Below are 18047 nucleotides of genomic sequence, written 5' to 3' on the forward strand. Positions count from 1 at the left end.
TCTCTTACCTGTGGAAGCATCCCAAGACAGCCCTGGAACCTCAGCAGCTCTCTCTCTGTCTCATCTTCCAGAAAGGGCTCTCAGCCCCTCTCACAGATTCGACTGTCACCTCTACACCTCACCCATGCCCAAAGCCAAGTTCACTATCTTTCTCCCAGAATCAGCATGCCCACCCTCCAGCTGGCCTCATTTCAGTCACTTGCACCATCATTCTTCTGCTTGGGCAGCTCCCAATCCCAGCCTCATTCTTGAATCTTTTCTCTTTCCCTCCTTCATCAGTCAGCCCCAAACCCTCAGCCAATGTTTCATTCCACCTCTCATCACGTCATACCTGGCCACTGCTGTATGCTTTTAACTGAGGTAACTGGGATCATATTTGGAGATATTAACTGAGGTTCCCCCCATTCCTTATTTTTTTTCCTGTGGCCCTCCTACATTCAAACTAGACTGTGAGGCATCCATCAATTGCTTCAAGACAGAGTGGTTAAAGATTAGCAAAACAGTCAAGTTCGATTTGAAATTCAAAGCCAGCAATCAGGTTTGAGGACCAGGGGCTCCGTCCCTTCTTTCCCCAGAACATAAATATTTCCTATGCTGGCATTGGGGAAGATATGGAAAGGAGCAGACTGGTGGGTTTCTGAGAAGAAACCCTGAGCTTTCCTCCTACACCCAGGCTGAGCCCTAGATAGATTTGGGGGCCATTTCAGAACAGAGGAAATGTCTCATTTTCCAGGAAGGAGCCCAGCACAGCCCAAGCGCTGAGGAGTAGAAATGGCTACATAGGGTATCTGGAAGACATGAACTCACCTGTCTTCCCAGAGTCTCCTGTGGCCCCCAGGAGGTGTGGGATGACAGCTAGATTTCCTTAGGTTCCCAAGAGAGGAAAGAAAGAGCTAAGGGCTAACCGAAAAAAGGCCCTCTGGATGAAAGCAAAGGAGGCCATACACAGCTGCTACCTCCTTGGCTCCATGACTGCAGGCCTGCCAGGAGGAGGAGCATCTCAGCAGGTGCCGGGGTGGACAAATGACCACCACCCACCTGACTCCCCTTCCCAGAGCCCCCTGCCCATCATTGTAGCCCTGCCCCAAGACCCTAGAATTCATACGCAATCTTGCGGGGAGGGAGGAAATGGGGCAAAATTAAATTTACATCCCTACCCTCAGAGAAGAGGAAACATAATATGGGAATTGTAGAAAAATACAGTTGTATTTCTTATGACTCGACCTTGTGTCCTGAAATTCATAAGTGCTCTTTGCCTCTGTTCTCTCCGTATTCCAAACTATTCTGTATTCTGCAGCTAGATTAATTTTCCTAAAATACCACTTCATACTTTTGTGGATTCAAAGAGTAATTATTGAATGGCTACAGTGAGCCAGGAGCTCTGTTAGTGGATTAAAAACCTTAAATGGAATGTAATAAAAAAGATGTATGATAACATTGCACCGAGATGCCATTTATCAAGCAAAAATCCAAAAGTCTGACAACATACTCTGTTAGAGAGGCTGTGGGGAAGCAAGCACTTAATACATTGCAACTGGAAATGCAAAATGGTACAACTCCTATGGAAGGGAATTTGGCAATATCAAGCAAAATTACGTTTGTATTTGCCCTTTGAACAGCTATGCCACTTGTAAGAATCTATACCAAAGAAACATTGGTGAAAATATGAAGGGATGTGTACATAAGGCTATTAATTGCAGCACTATTTATAATAGCAAAGAATTGGAAGTAACTCAAATGCCTATAATAAGGGACTGGTTAAGTAAATTATGGAGTTTATTACTATTAAAACACACAATAGATTACCATGCAGCTATAAAAAGTAATGGAAATACTTCTACATACTGCTGTGGGGTGATCTTCAGAACATATTATTAAATGGAAAAAAAAAAGTGCAAAATACCATGTATAGTAGGTTACTGAGAAAGGGGAGATTATTTGATTATATATTCACATTGCTTATATATTTTTTAAATGCAAGGTAACAAAAACTAATAATGGTTACTTATAGATGAGAGAGGAAATAAAATGGAGTAGACAAGAATGAAAGCAAGACTTCTCCAAATGTACCTGGTTTTACGGATTTTTGCCTTGGAGCAATGGAAATGCTTTACATAATTATAAAACAAAATGAATCAAATTAAAACTACAATGCTTAAAAATTGAAAGTAAATAAAACAATTAAGCCTATGTATCAATTTGGTGGCTTAATCACATAGGCAAGAATTATTTCAAATGACTTTAAAACACAGTGATTTGATTATGCAACCTTAGTGAGATACAGCCTAAGGATTAAAAAAAAACACTGAATAGAAATATTAAACTGTTTTTCAGTAATTATATTAATAATGTTTCTACTGTTATTCTGAAATATATATGTAATAGGATAAAGCAAATAAGTAATTCACTTTAGGAGTAAAGATTTTCAGAATAAGAGAAGAGAGATACAAATATAAAATTAAAGAAGTTAAGTAAAAACCATGTAGTTTTAAATTTGAATTGGAAATCTCAGCATGAGTCCAGGATATATTTTCTCTTTAAAAGAAAAGAATACTTATTTCCCTTCTCTGTCTGCTGAAAGACCTAGAGACAATGACCTACCTAGAAATAATGAGCAGCCCTAGGGCCCAGGTTGTTGTCTCTAAATACCATTTCCCACTCAAAGGAATCTGAGCTCTTTGTGAAATGGCTGATTTCAGGTCTGGAGCAGGAAATGTACACAAAGAGCCTGGAAAGCAAGGAAGATACTAAAGATACAAAGATTGTACAAAAAGGACTCAGGAGCCAACTTGAAGAAGCTCCCATTGACAAAAGATGGGACAATCTGAGCATCAAAATGAATAGTAAACACAATGGAGTAAAACATATCAAAAATACTAAAATCCATGAGTTTGTAGTAGTAAGAAACTAATTGGTCACCTTTGGAATATACTAGGAAACTAATTCGTTATTTTGAAAACATAAATAAAGAAAAAGAATTAAAAATTTATTCTACCTTTTCAGGTAGTCAAATAGTTGATGTGGGAAACGTCTTTATAGAAGAATTCTATAAATGAAGAAGGAATTACAGAATCAGAATATCACTGTTAGTTAGCTCCCAATGTTATAACGGGACTAGGCAATATCAATGGTTGCTATCCCAATATACTATCTCTATATCAACAGCTGCTAAGGCTTCTGGGTGAAAAACTGATGGAGAACTTCATAATGAATGAATCAGGCTGATAATACCTGAACCCAATGGTCAATCTTAAGATGACAAAAAGAGAGATGACCAAGCATTGCATGCTTCCTGATGTGATGCATTTAGAAGCACACACCACCACTTATGAAATATTCCTCCAAAAATAAGTTAGAACCCAATAGCTTAGATCCACATCTCCCATGACACCCCTACATGATTCCTTCAAGCATATCTGATTCTTTTCCTTTGTTCATATAATTTCCCCCTACCCAAAGTATTCTCCTCTCTTTTCTGCTTATGAGTATTTCACCCTTCCTTCTATCCCCAGACCAAGTTTCACATTCTCCATGAAATCTTTCCTAACCACTTCAGCCCACTGTGATTCTTTCCTCTTCTTCACATGGTTCATATTATCTGTAATGCTCACTTGGCACTTTGAAATGACATCTCTAGGTATAACTGTCTTCCCAAGTAGACTGAAGGACTCTTGACAATAGGGACTCTGTCTCATTTATACATTCTGCCCTTCGCCACAGATCTTGATACAATGTTTACATACAAGCATGTATTTGCTGCTGATGATGTTAGTTGAAGATTCAAATACACCATATTATTCAGATCTCTTTTTACAGTGACAGAAACCCAATCAATGTAGCATAAGTAAAAATAAATTAACTGTCTCACATAGTCAAATTACAGGAAGAACATGGGTAGTGCTAGCCCTGAAGGATGACTGCTACCAGGGACTAGATTTGCAGGACTCATTGTTATCCCATTCTCTACTACGGCAGATAGTCCTTTCCAGGTGACAGGGAGCACACCTGTGGAAATCTTCCTACTCCATAGCTCTCTGCTTAGTTCCAATTCAAGAGTCCTAGGGAAGGACTCTGATTGGTCTGGCTTGGTTTAATGCCCACCCCTAGACCAACCCCCACAGCCAGGGAGTGAGATGGAACTCCTATTGGGACTATATGTTAAAGATAGTGAGAGGAACAATTGCTCCCTAAAATGTGCCAAATGCCACCAGAAGAAAGGAGAGGAGCTGGACAGATAAACCATGAGGTGTCTACACTATGAGTCAATAATATGTCCACTATGTGAGCCACTTGAGAGAAAGGCTTTTCTAGTTTACTAAGATATTTAACTACCCATTCCTATGGATTGTAAATCTGCAAGTCTCTGACTTTCGTTAAGTCAAAGAGAACTAGACATTGAATCTACCTACTATGCGCCATCCACTCTTCTAGGCATAAAGCAGTAAACAAAAAGAAGAAATCCCTGTCTTCATGAAGTTGGACATGACAGACAATAAATAAACAAATAAGTAAATACAGAGTATGATAACGTTGATAAGTGCTATGGAGAAAAACAAAGTAGGAAATGAGGATAGAAAGTGCTAGGATAAGAAGAGTTTTCAGTTTTGAATAGAATGGTTGGGGAAGTTCTCAATGAGAAGGTGACATTTGAGTGAAGACCTGAAGGAGATGGAAAGAGCCAACCATGCAGCCATCTGGGGAAAAAGATATCTAACAAATGCAACGACTCTGAGGTGGGAACAAGAGAGCCAGTTTGTCTGCAGAAGAGCATGAGAGAGGAAAAGACATCAAAGAGGTAATGAGGGGCCAGCTCTCACAGGGCCTTGTGTATTAGAATAAGGACTGGCACTTATTTTGAGTGAGACAGGACATCACTAAGCAGAGGAGTGACATGATCTTACATTCTTCATGACCCCCACTTTCTCCCCAGCATTGATCTTTAGAACTGCAGTTTAACATATGCCCTTGGAGTACCCTCACAGCTGATAAAAGAACTAGTCATAATTGGAGCACCTTTGCATTTTCAATAAAATTCTTTCCACTCATTTACCATTTCTGTTACTCTCCTTTCACTTTTTTTTTTTTAGATTTTTTTTTTAATATTAATGTTATGATAGATTACAACCTTGTGAGATTTCAGTTGTACATTATTGTTAGTCATGTTGTGGGTACACCACTTCCCCCTCTGTGCCCTCCCCCCACCCCCCCTTTTCCCTGGTAACCACCGATCAGATCTCCTTGTCAATATATTAACTTCCACCTATGAGTGGAGTCATATAGAGTTCGTCTTTCTCTGACTGGCTTATTTCGCTTAACATAATACCCTCGAGGTCCATCCACGTTGCTGTGAATGGGCCAATTTTGTCTTTTTTTATGGCTGAGTAGTATTCCATTGTGTATGTATACCATATCTTCTTTATCCAATCATCAGTTTCTGGGCATGTAGGTTGGTTCCATGTCTTGGCTATTGTAAATAATGCTGCAATGAACATAGGGGTGCAAGGGACTCTTGGGATTTCTGATTTCAGGTTCTTAGGATAGATATCCAGTAATGGGATGGCTGGGTCATAGGATATTTCTATTTTTAACTTTTTGAGAAATCTCCATACTGTTTTCCATAGTGGCTGTACCAGTTTGCATTCCCACCAACAGTGTATGAGGGTTCCTTTTTCTCCACAACCTCTCCAACATTTGTCGCTCTTGGTTTTGGATGTTTTTGCCAGTCTAACGGGTGTAAGGTGATATCTTAGTGTAGTTTTGATTTGCATTTCCCTGATGATTAGCGATGATGAACATCTTCTCATGTGTCTATTGGCCATATTTATATCTTCTTTTGAGAAATGTCTGCTCCTGTCCTCTGCCCATTTTTTGATCGGGTTGTTTGTTTTTTTGTTGTTAAGCCGTGTGAGTTCTTTGTATATTATGGAGATTAACCCTTTGTTGGATAAGTGGCTTGTAAATATTTTTTCCCAATTAGTGAGCAGTTTTTTTTGTTTCAATCCTGTTTTCCCTTGCCTTGAAGAAGCTCTTTAATCTGATGAAGTCCCATTTGTTTATTCTTTCTATTGTTTCCCTCAACTGAGGAGTTATAGTGTCCGAAAAGATTCTTTTGAAACTGATGTCAAAGAGTGTACTGCCTATATTGTCTTCTAGAAGACTTATTGTTTCAGGCCTAATCTTTAGGTCTTTGATCCATTTTGAGTTTATTTTGGTGTGTGGTGAAAAAGACTGGTCAATTTTCAATCTTTTGCATGTGGCTGTCCAGTTTTCCCAGCACCATTTGTTGAAGAGACTTTCTTTTCTCCATTGTAGGCCCTCTGTTCCTTTGTCGAAGATTAGCTGTCCATAGATGTGTGGTTTTATCTCTGGGCTTTCAATTCTGTTCCATTGATCTGTGGACCTGTTTTTTTACTAGTACCATGCTGTTTTGATCACTGTAGCTTTGTGGTATGTTTTGAAATCGGGGATTGTGATTCCGCCGGCTTTGTTTTTCTTGCTCAGGATTGCTTTAGCAATTCGTGGTCTTTTGTTGCCCCATATGAATTTTAGGATTCTTTGTTCAATTTCTGTGAAGAATGTTCTTGGGATTCTGATTGGGATAGCATTGAATCTGTAGATTGCTTTAAGTAGTATGGACATTTTAACTATGTTTATTCTTCCAATCCATGTGCATGGAATGTCTTTCCATCTCTTTATGTCGTCGTCAATTTCTTTCAAGAAAGTCTTATAGTTTTCATTGTATAGATCCTTCACTTCCTTGGTTAAGTTTATCCCAAGGTATTTTATTCTTTTCGTTGCGATTGTGAATGGGATTGAGTTCTTGAGTTCTTTTTCTGTTAGTTCATTGTTAGTGTATAGAAATGCTACTGATTTATGTATGTTGATTTTATACCCTGCTACTTTGCTGTAGTTGTTGATTATTTCTAATAGTTTTTCTATGGATTCTTTGGGGTTTTCTATATATAAGATCATGTCGTCTGCAAACAGCGAGAGTTTTACTTCTTCATTACCTATTTGGATTCCTTTTGTTTCTTTTTCCTGCCAAATTGCTCTGGCCAACACCTCCAGTACTATGTTGAATAGGAGTGGTGAAAGTGGGCACCCTTGTCTTGTTCGTGTCCTCAGAGGGATGGCTTTCAGTTTTTGTCCATTGAGTATGATGTTGGCTGTGGGTCTGTCATATATGGATGGCCTTTATTATGTTGAGGTACTTTCCTTCTATACCCATTTTATTGAGGGTTTTTATCATAAATGGGTGTTGGATCTTGTTGAATGCTTTCTCTGCATCTATTGAGATGATCATGTGGTTTTTGTTTTTCATTTTGTTGATGTAGTGTATCACATTGATTGACTTGTGGATGTTGAACCATCCCTGTGTCCCTGGTATAAATCCCACTTGATCATGGTGTATAATCTTTTTGATGTATTGCTGTATTCGGTTTGCCAAAATTTTGTTGAGGATTTTTGCATCTATGTTCATCAGTGATATCGGCCTGTAGTTCTCCTTCTTTGTGTTGTCCTTGTCAGGTTTGGGGATCAGAGTGATGTTGGCTTCATAGAATGTGTTAGGGAGTACTCCATCTTCCTCAATTTTCTGGAATAGTTTGAGAAGAATAGGTATTAAGTCTTCTTTGAATGTTTGGTAGAATTCTCCAGAGAAGCCATCTGGTCCTGGACTCTTATTTTGGGGGAGGTTTTTGATTACCGTTTCTATTTCCTTACTTGTGATTGGCCTATTCAGATTCTCCATTTCTTCCTGATTCAGTTTGGGGAGGTTGTAGGAGTCTAGGAAGTTGTCCATTTCTTCTCCTTTCACTTTTGATGTTCTGAGTTTCCAGCTAGTATCGTTTTTCATCTATCTGGAGAACTTCGTTAGCAATTATTTTTGAGCAAGTCCATCGGCAACAAATTCTCTTCATTTTTCTTCTTCTGAGAATGTCTTTATTTCGCTTTTAGTCCTGACATGTCTTTTCGCTGGCTCTAGCATTCTGGAATGACATTTCTCTTCTTCCAGCACTTCAAAAATGTTGTCCCGCTTCCTCCTCATCTACAAGTTTTCTGAAAGAACTCTTCAGTCATTTGAATTCTTGTTCCACTGTAAGTAATGTGTTGTTTTTCTCTGGATGTTTTCAAGATTTTCTCTTTGTCTTTAGTTTTCAGTGGTTGATTATGAAGTGGCTGGGCATAGATTTTTGGGGGTTTATCCTATTTAGATTCACTTAGCTTTAGCTTCTTGAAGCTGTAGGTTCATGTCTTTTACAAAATTTTGGAAGTTTTCAGACATTATTTATTTGAGTATTTTTTTCAGCATCCTTTCTCCTCTCCTTCTGGGACTCTGATGACATAAATGTTAGACCTTTTGGAATTGTCTGACAGGTTTCTAAGTCTCTATTCACTTTTCCAACACTTTTTTCCCTCTGTTGTTCAGGTTAGATAATTTCTTTTGACCTATCTTTAAGTTCACTAACTCTTTCCTCTGTCACTTCCATTCTGCTATTGAGCCCATGCAGTGAGTTTTTATTTCCGTTATTATTATGATTATTAAATTTTTCAATTCTAAACTTTCCTGCTGATGAAAGGAAAATATTTACAAGGCTCATACCCATTAACACAGAGCAGGCAAAATGGGCAAATCTGGAGCTGAGAGGCAACAAACCGATAACCAGCACAAGGCTGATGTCTTTAACAGATATGTCTTCTGGTTTCATGCAGTCAATGATATCAACACAGCCTCCATGTCAACAACAAGTTTCTGTAAATTACATGTTCACCATCAACGTTCTTGAGAAATGGAAATTCAGTACCTAATTTTTCATTAAATATACACCTTCATTTTTTAAGTTGATGCCAATAGTTTTTTAAATTAAAAAGTATTACTAAACAGAAAAATAAGATAAAATCCCTATAGCAAGACCCAAAAAAAGAGAGAGAATTTGGCATTACTTTTGGATCATTCTTGTAATAGCTGCTCTAAAGTCTTTGTCAGATAATTCCAACATCTTTGTCATCTAAGTATTGGCATCTATTGGTTGTCTTTTCCCATGCAGGTTGATATTTTCCTGGTTCTTTATGTGTCAAGTAATTTTGAATGGTATCCTGGAAATTTTGATTACTATGTTATGAAACTTTGAGTCCTGTTTAAATCCTATGAAGAAAGTTGCTATTTCTATTACAGCAGGCAATGAACCTGACTACATTCAGGTGTTAAGTTTCACGCTGATTTCTATGGGCTGTGATTCCAATGTTAGTTCAGTTTTCAAAGGCTTCTCAGTGATATTCAAGTCTGTCCATATACACACCCTCTACTGGCTAGTCTGGAACCTTGGCAGTGGTCTATCTGTTAGTGTTTGGTCTGCTGTTTAGGATCATATCCACACATGTGTAGCTCAGGGGTGAGCCCTTCAGTTCATAAACACTTTTATGTGGTCACTTTCTCCACTATCTCTCTGGTACTTTCCAACTCCCTGGGGTTCCCCTTTTCAGTTCCCTTGTCAGAAATCTGGGGCTTTGGTTACTGCATTCTGCTGTACACCTCCCACAACTGCATTCACCTTTAAGTCTAAGCTTTGAGAGTAATGGAGGGGAAAAGTGGTAAACCCACTGCAAGTTCTAATGGTACTTTAAATTCTGGTCTTCTTCCCCAATCTGCCTACTACTATTTGCTTTTCAGAGTCCTCAAATATCATCCCATGAATTTTCTTCAGGTTTTATAGCTGCATTTCCCTGGGAGAGTGAGGGTAGAGTGTGCTCATTCCATCTTACCTGGAACCTGAACACAACGCACTGTTTTAGAGGATATTCTTCAGTATGTTCTTTGATGTGCCTCATATAATGACCCATCTCAGATCTCAAGGTCAGAAAAAGTTGGTGATGGACTTATGCAGATTTCTTTTATTAGACTGTTAATTCCTTTCTTTTATCCTGGTTACTGAAAAGCTCAGAAAAAAATGATTTGGCTCACATAAGCAAATTGCAGTGTTTGGCACACAGGAGGTGCTCAGTAAACGTTAGAGATCTCTATATCTATCTGTCTATCCTGTTATCCCCAAGAGCTAAATTTTATGTTCAGTAGAAGAAACCTTTCTCAGTCTGGTTTTTGGATATAATTTTACTCTTTCCCATGCCTTTTATTACTTAACTTTTTCTTGCAGTTCTGTGATAGTAGTTTGGGGATTTATTTTAGCCTTATTAATCTTATGAGCCTCCTCACATTCTCAAGTTTGGAAGTAGTCAGCATAAATGAACAAACAAATAAAAAAATAACGTATTCATGGAATGCTTCATATTTCCAAAGTTGCTATCACACCTGTTTCCATATTTCATCCTAAAAAACACCCCATGTGAGTGAGGAAGAAAAGGTAACACAGGCCTCCTCTGCAGAAGAGAAAGCTGGTGCCCAGCCAAGACAGGCTGGCTTGAGGATCCTTTGGACACCCCTCCTTCTCAGCCAGAGATGAACTGTTTGACATTTTTGTCTCCTGTTGAATGTTGTACCAAGGCTAACAACAGCTTGGAAACCACACTAGAGAGTTTCAGATGTCTTTTGGGACCCCATGCTCCAGGAACTCCAAGCCTAAGAATTCCCATCAAGCCTTCTGTTCTCAGACTGCCCCATAATTGGTTTATCTATCTCCTTAGGATCCAGGGAACCCCAGAGATGCTAGAGGCTTGATGTCACTTGAGGGAGCATAATAAAAGTTTCTACCTCTTCCAATCTAACTTAGAATAGGGACTCATCTCCTGAGCAAGGTAGACCTTGTGGGCTCTCTACTCCTACTTCTGTCCATGAAGCCAAGTATTTCCTCCTGGATTGTCACTGAGAGGTGAAGCACAGAAACTGACCTCAGCTGGCATATGTGAAGAATGATCGTTGTGGCTCTTTCCTATTATTCATCTACATCCTGGGGCTTCCGTTTTCAGTTCAAAAGAAGGGGCAAAATGAGCCTTGATCACAGCAATGCCAGCATAGACCCAGCCCCTGGGTTAGCCTCTCTTCTATCCTTCCTCACTCCCTTAATCAAACTCAAGGAGCAAAGATTGCAGCCATCTCCCTCAGAGGGGGAGTCCACCCAAGAGTGATTTATTTGCCTTTTGCAGTCCTGGGGAAATGACACCAATAAACACATGGCAAGGAAGGAGAGAGGTACTCATGGGCTCTCACATCCATTCCAAGAGGAGGCTTTGGAGTGTCACAAATACGGCAGCAGCCCTTTACTCCTCCCTGTATCCATACACTTCGCAATGTGACTTTGTAGCTCCTCACATTAAGAGGTGGAGTCTATTTCCAATCTCCTTGATTCTGGGTTGATCTTGTAACTTTCTTTGGCCAATAGAATTCAGTGTAAGAGACATGTGGCAGTTATGACCCCAGGCCTTAAGAGATCTTACACACTTCTTCTCTTTCTTATGGGACTCTCGACTCATCCACGTGAAAAAGCCTGAGCTAGCCCACTGGAGGATAAGAGACCATGTGTGGACCAGAGTTAACCCAGTTATCCCAACTGAAGCCTCAGACATGTGAAAGAGCCCAGTCAAGATCAGCAAAGTTGACCCACAGCTGGCCATAGATGCAAGAGGAAGCCCAGCCAAGACCAGAAGCATTGCCCATTTAATTCCAGCTAAATTGTCAACCTATGGAATCATGAGCAAAATAAATGCTTATTGTTTTAGGCCTCTGAATTTTGGAGCAGTTTGTTACATAGTACTAGCTAACTAATGCAGAGGCTACATACTAAAACATCTATTTCTGTACCATTTCTTGGGTTATTAGGAGCACAAGGTTTTAGTGATACCAGTCAGCCAACAGAAAGAGACTAGAAAGAATGAGTATGATGGTTAGATGCAGTATGAGGTTATGTCTTTGAAGATATTACTGCTGTTTCCACACTCAGTAGTAACAGGAGGAGCTAGAGCAGGAAGGGAATGGAATAAACAGAATCCTACGGGATCAGCTAGAGACATACTCTTAAAACTGTCTTCAGGGACTCCGAGAAATATGAAGGTGCTGGAGGGTTTACAGAGTAGATGTGGTTGGAGCCACAGAGACCACATAATTTGAATATTACATACAAGGATACATTTGTTGAACTTTTTCTTTTAACCTCAAATAAGAAATTTTAACTTCCCAAAAGACATTAAAAAAAGGAAGTTTTCATGAACTTATTACACATAAATTCTTCCAAATAGTGGGAAAAAAATCACTAGATCATGGTGACTTTATTCTTCCTCAGATGATTCTGTATTTTTGTCTAGATGGCCAATTCTTTGGGGATAGTTAAGCAGGAAAAATGAGAAATGGGTGTAAAGACTGGCAGCATTTATCACATATTCTTTGCAAACATGAATAACATAAAGTGCACAACAAGAAATATTAAGTTATTATGGCAGAGAAGTCTGATCTTACTCGTATTTGTTCTCTTCTCCTTCCAGGCAAGCATGAGGATTACACATCTCTGCTCCCCTTGTAGTCCTGAGAGGCCATGTGACTAGGTCTGACCAATGGGTGGTGAACAGCGGTGATCCTGTTATTTCTGAGCTGATGCATTTGATTGTGGGTCTAAAGGCCTCCACCATTCTCTCCTGCACACTGACTGAGGAGGCAGCATGTCCCAGATGGTAAAGCTACAGGATGGTGGCATCTCTGTCTGCCTGGATTGCTGAGTCACAACATGGAGGGCAGCTGCTCTAGAAGTGACCCAGACCTGCAGTGGGTATTGTATGCATGGGGAATCAACTTTGGTTGTGTCAAGTCATCAATGTCTTGATATGGCTTGTTCCCAAACCATTCCCTCACCTAGTCTGACTAATACTATTGAAAAGCTGAAATTTTAAAAAATCTGATTAAAAGAAAAAACTATCAATACTGAAAGTAAATTACAAAAATGAGGAAAAAAATTGTGCTGTTGTCAAATGCAGATTATACATGGTTTAATTTTTGGCACGTAAGGTCTAGCGTTCAGAGGAGCATCCAAGAAACTTTATGAGCATAACATGCTGATGGGAATTTTATCCATTTGGCAGAAGTCAGAGCAAAATTTGATAATATTATGGCAGAACATTTATGCATGATATAAATATTGACACCAAATAATATTGCACCTATTTAGGGAATGAAATACAAAACCAAATAATTAAAATTGTAGCAGATGTAATGAATAAAATCAGTGTGAATAAGGTAAGAAGAGCTAAATATTACTCATTATTTTGGCTACAAATCTTGATGTTGTTGTATTTGAGACACAACCCCTGATGAATACAGAATAGATAACAATTTCTGTTAGACTTGTAGATTCCAAAAATGCAAATGTTTCTATATGTAAACATGTTTTGGGATTTTTTTCCGGTGAATGACACAACTAGAGAAGGATTATAAACAATATTAGCAGACCACTTACAAAAACAATCAAGAATAAAGTAATTTGTGGGAACACAGATATCATAATACTGCAAATATGCAGAGAAAACACGACAGATTGAAACAGATAATTTTTTTTTTAAAGATTTTATTTTTTTCCTTTTTCTCCCCAAAGCCCCCCGGTACATAGTTGTGTATTCTTCGTTGTGGGTTCTTCTAGTTGTGGCATGTGAGACGCTGCCTCAGCGTGGTCTGATGAGCAGTGCCATGTCCGCGCCCAGGATTCGAACCAACGAAACACTGGGCCGCCTGCAGCGGAGCGCGTGAACCTGACCACTCGGCCACGGGGCCAGCCCCGAAACAGATAATTTTAAGAAATAATTCTAGGGCATTTTCTGTCCCTTGACTGTGGATATTTTAATTCTGGTAGTGAATGGTGCAGTAAAAATCTCTTCTGACATGGCTGAATTTTTTTTATACCATCCAGGATCTATATAACTGCTTTTCAGCTTCAGTGAAACATTGTGTATTAAAAACACATTTACCAAACACAAATTTGAAACATTGTCAAATGCATGATGGAAAAGTTGAGTTTATACCATCATGGCACTAAATATTCAATTAGAGACTCTAAGTAATTCCTTTTAGAAAATATTAGTGTATTAGTAAAGACATAGATTCTAACATTCATGCCCAAAGTAAGCTTTCAAAAACATTTGCTATTAAATTTATTTGCCCAGGATTAATTTGGCAAGATGTTTTAAGTAAAATTAGTGCTATATGCAAAATAATACAGGAGCTGAAAGTAAACATATGGCCCTAAGAAGCATCCAAAGAGGCTGTGTATCTGCAGATGCTTGTTGTGTTGACTGGGAGAACAGGGTGAGAGCATGTGAGTTCCCTGGAGCTTAGGGGAGGCTATGGGAGTCTGGACTTGGGGTGAGAGGGTGGGGTGGAAGCATCCTCTGGGAGGTGGTGAGCTTGCCTTGCAGCATGATAGGCAGAAGACCAACTAGGAGGGGATCCGTGTTGAAGGGCCTTGGCCACTGAGATCCCAGAATTTTCTTGTCTGCTGGCCAGCGGTCAGTGATCTTTTCTACACGAACCTTCTGCTAACCCTGGCCTTTGGTAAAACTTTGTCAAACTCCACAACCTCAACTTAGGCCAACACTCAAAGCAGGAAGTGCAGCGTGTCCACACCACTGGGAGACAGTGACCAGGCAGAAAGAGAGAACAAGGGATGCAGTGAAATGCAGCGAGAATAGCTGGCAGAGGGAAGAAACAACCACAGTTCCTAGAGCAGAGCTTCCCACTGGTGTGCAACTCTGATGACAACCAAGACAACTCTGTACACTGCCATACAAAGAGATTGAACATGTTTGACTCAGCCATTTCATTCTGGTTCTATGGATAATATTTTTTGAGTAATTACTATGTGCCAGGCCCTATTCTAAGTTCTTTGTGTGTTTTACTTAATTTAATCCTCACAGCCAGCCTATCAGTGTGCCAATTTTACAGATTAGGAAACCGAGGCCCACAGAGGTTATATTACTTACCCAAGGTCAAATTAATTGGCAGTTAGGACCTTAACCCCAGCAGTCTGGCTCCAGAGTCCACACTCTTAATCAGGGTGCAATAGAATCTAGGTGTTACTCTTATAACCAAAGGGCTCACCATAATGTTCTGAGTTTTTATCCCTAAAAAGAAAAAAAAAAAAAGCTCATATTTTCCCCCCAAGATATAAATCTAAAACCTGCTGCCGCCTTGAAACAAGTTGAAACTGCTTCAAACCATCAGGGTTTCAAGAATCTAGCCTCAGAATCTGGCCCCTTGGCAGTATCACACTGTCTTTCCAATGATAGCTGCTTCTGCTCATCTATCTCCCCAAGCTGATTGTGCACTTTTCTCTCTCTTATAGTAGGCTAAAAGATTGTCAGGGCCCCACAACCGGCAGGAAAATATGCTGCCACCCCTCAGCAGAGGGGAAAGGGCATCATATACCCAGGAAATGGGGCAGGACGTGTGACCACACTTTAGTCACTCTTACAATGGTAGGGTGGATGGGGAATCTGTCTTCCCAGAGCCTGAGGCTCTGCAGCAGCTGCTTGGAAAGAGAAGAGTTACCGTCTCATCCCAATCAAAACTCTGACTACATCTTAAGACCTGACTTGCCAAAGTCAAGGGACACCAAAGTTAGGGTGCTCAGCTTGTCCCAGTTTGCCAGAACTTCCCCAGGTTAGCACTGAAAGTGTCACATTCTGAGAACCCCCTCAGACCCAACAAACCCAGACACTTGGCACCCTGATCGAAGTAGAAATCCAGGGAAACTCTTTTCCCCATGGCCTCAAGCTGGAAGGCCCAAACCTCCCATTTCTCCTGGTTCGTAGAAGCCAGTAGGTCTCAAAACCATCACTGTCAGACTACAGACCAGTCCTCACTGATCTCCATACAAGGGGCCATGGCATCCCCTCAGAGCACTGAGAAAAAGGCATTGAGGACACAGGCCCCAAATTCCATCCACATGTTCCCATCTCCCCAGAGGCTACAAAAAATTGGACACTGGGAGATAGAGATGCTTGGCAGCTGGAGTCACTCCCAGCCTCGGGCAAATTTAACAGGCTTTTACATCTCTGGATGAGATGGCAATATTCTCCCTTCATTCCAGATCCACATGGCCTGAGGTCAGAGATGCAGGGATTTGGCCAAAATGCCTTTCTTTGTGATAAAGGGATCGCAGAGTTAAATCCCATGAGTTAATGTACAGGTGACAAGACATTTGGTATGATTTGGCTGGGACCAATAAGAAGCCACCTCGAGGGTGCTCTCTGTCCCTAGTGGATTCTCCAGAGAGGTCTTGGTCCTCAGCATGGCTACAGACATTCACTGTACATAATCCAGACCCCATCTAATGATATAAGTAAATAAACTATGGATACTCAGAGAAAACAAATCACCAGTCCATCAAAATCCTTGGGGTAAATTAGTTCAGCAGACTGGATAGAGACATAGTCCGTGACTCACTCTCACCCAGAGTAAATAAGGGAAGATTAAGCACAACTTGATTGAATCATGCTGAAGCTTGGCATAGCTCAACAAACAGATCAGCCTGAAATCTCACATTAGGAACACATAATCTCATAAAATTTATGACTGTTATTGCTCACCACATATGTTTCTGGGTTACTGTGTGCTGGGCTCCGAGCAAGCTGCATCACTGGGCTCTTGAGGGGCCTGCCTGCTGATCCACAACGTATTTTAAGAAAGGAGACACGTTCCTGGTTGACACTCTTTGGCATGATCTTCGGCATGGCCTGGCTGCTGCAAAGGAATGGGACTGGAAGGGGATATTGGCAGTGGGGAAGAACACTTGCACCATGCCCCAAGGAGGCCCCTTTGCAAGTTCTAGTTGAGATGCTGGTGGGGAGACTGGCAGGCAAATCTTCTTTCCCTTCTGTAGGCCTCAGTTTCCTCACTTATGAAAGAAGAGGGTAGATGATCTCTAAGGTCTTTTCAAGGGTTTCATTATCAGGGTCCATGAAAAAAATATCAAGGAAGTAACTTATTTAAAGAGAAATCAGAAACAAAATATCATCAAGTGAGATGAGTAGTGAATAGGGGTGCAGGAAATGTAGGTGTGGCTTCCAGAGGCAGGGATGGGTACAGGAGGCTATGGAAATGCTAGCCCTGAAAATCTGGGAGGAAAAGTTAGATGGCCAACTGCTTTGAGAGGTATTTGCAGCCTAAAGCAGCCGGGAAATGTTTTCTGAAGTTGTATCACCACTCTGCCTTCGGCTGCCGATTGATCTAGGCCTTCTTTCTCTCTGAGCCTAAATGCAACCTCAGGATCCTTCTCAATGTCAAAGCCGATGCCCACCCATCAGATCTGCCAGGGAGAGGGAGCTGCTTTCCAACCCAAATGGCCCTGAGCCTCCTTCAGGTCCAGGATCAGGGATGCCAGGTCTGACTGTAGGGACTCAGAATGCAGTAGGTGAGAGGGGAGATCATGAGAGAGGGAGTGATGGCCCTGTGTTACAGGACCGTCACTTGCAAGAGAGGTCAGAATGGGACTCCAGCGAGGAAAAGAGGCCCAGCCCCATGAGACTTTGACACCTTTGCTGGAGTCCAGAATGATGCAGGAGGTTCTGGGCCCCCAAGGCCATGCAACCCAAGTGTCTCCACTGATGGAACCCACACATGGAAGAATCAGGTGCCTCCTGTGCTGAAGTTGGTGTCTTTCAACTCCTCCCTGCCTGCACCCATCCCAGGCTCTGTCCTGAACATTTCATCTCAGCAATCTCACGCTCATCCATGCGTTCCCTGCCAACAGCCAGGGTCTGACCCTTCTGACCCTCGGGCCTTCTTCCAGGCTTTTCCCGTTCAATTTCCAGCACAGCTAGCTCCATCCAGAAAGAGTTTTGAACAAGAGAGTAACATTTTTCTTTCTGGCTTGTTCATTTTCATTATGATTTTCACAGCCAGTTCCAGTAAATCTGCCACACTAAAAGTCCCTATTCATCATCCAAATTCTAAATAATCTTAGATTTGATTTGAAGTCTACTTGTTAATATTTTGCCTTTAAAAAAAAAGAAAGAAAGAGAAGAGCTTTGTTTTTTCCTGATTGTAATGCAGATATCAGCGGGGGACTGCCCTGCCCCTCAACATCTGTGCAATGTCTTGTGGCAGATTGTATTTC

At 40.7% G+C, this 18047-nt stretch overlaps 2 long non-coding RNA genes across 6 annotated transcripts in view; one reads left to right on the forward strand and one right to left on the reverse strand.

The window, feature by feature from the left end:
- Positions 1–12894, forward strand: part of LOC111774984 (uncharacterized) — a 44507-nt gene extending 31613 nt beyond the window's left edge. For all 5 annotated transcript variants that reach the window (XR_011421639.1, XR_011421642.1, XR_002810384.2 and 2 more), the window contains one exon: positions 12430–12894. This is a non-coding gene — a long non-coding RNA (uncharacterized lncRNA). The remainder of the gene's footprint in view (positions 1–12429) is intronic.
- The window catches only part of LOC138915608 (uncharacterized), a 109021-nt gene that overhangs the window by 70272 nt on the left and 20702 nt on the right, over positions 1–18047 (reverse strand). The window lies entirely within an intron of this gene.

The sequence above is a fragment of the Equus caballus genome, chromosome 9, assembly GCF_041296265.1.
Source record: "Equus caballus isolate H_3958 breed thoroughbred chromosome 9, TB-T2T, whole genome shotgun sequence".
Lineage (NCBI taxonomy): Eukaryota > Metazoa > Chordata > Mammalia > Perissodactyla > Equidae > Equus > Equus caballus.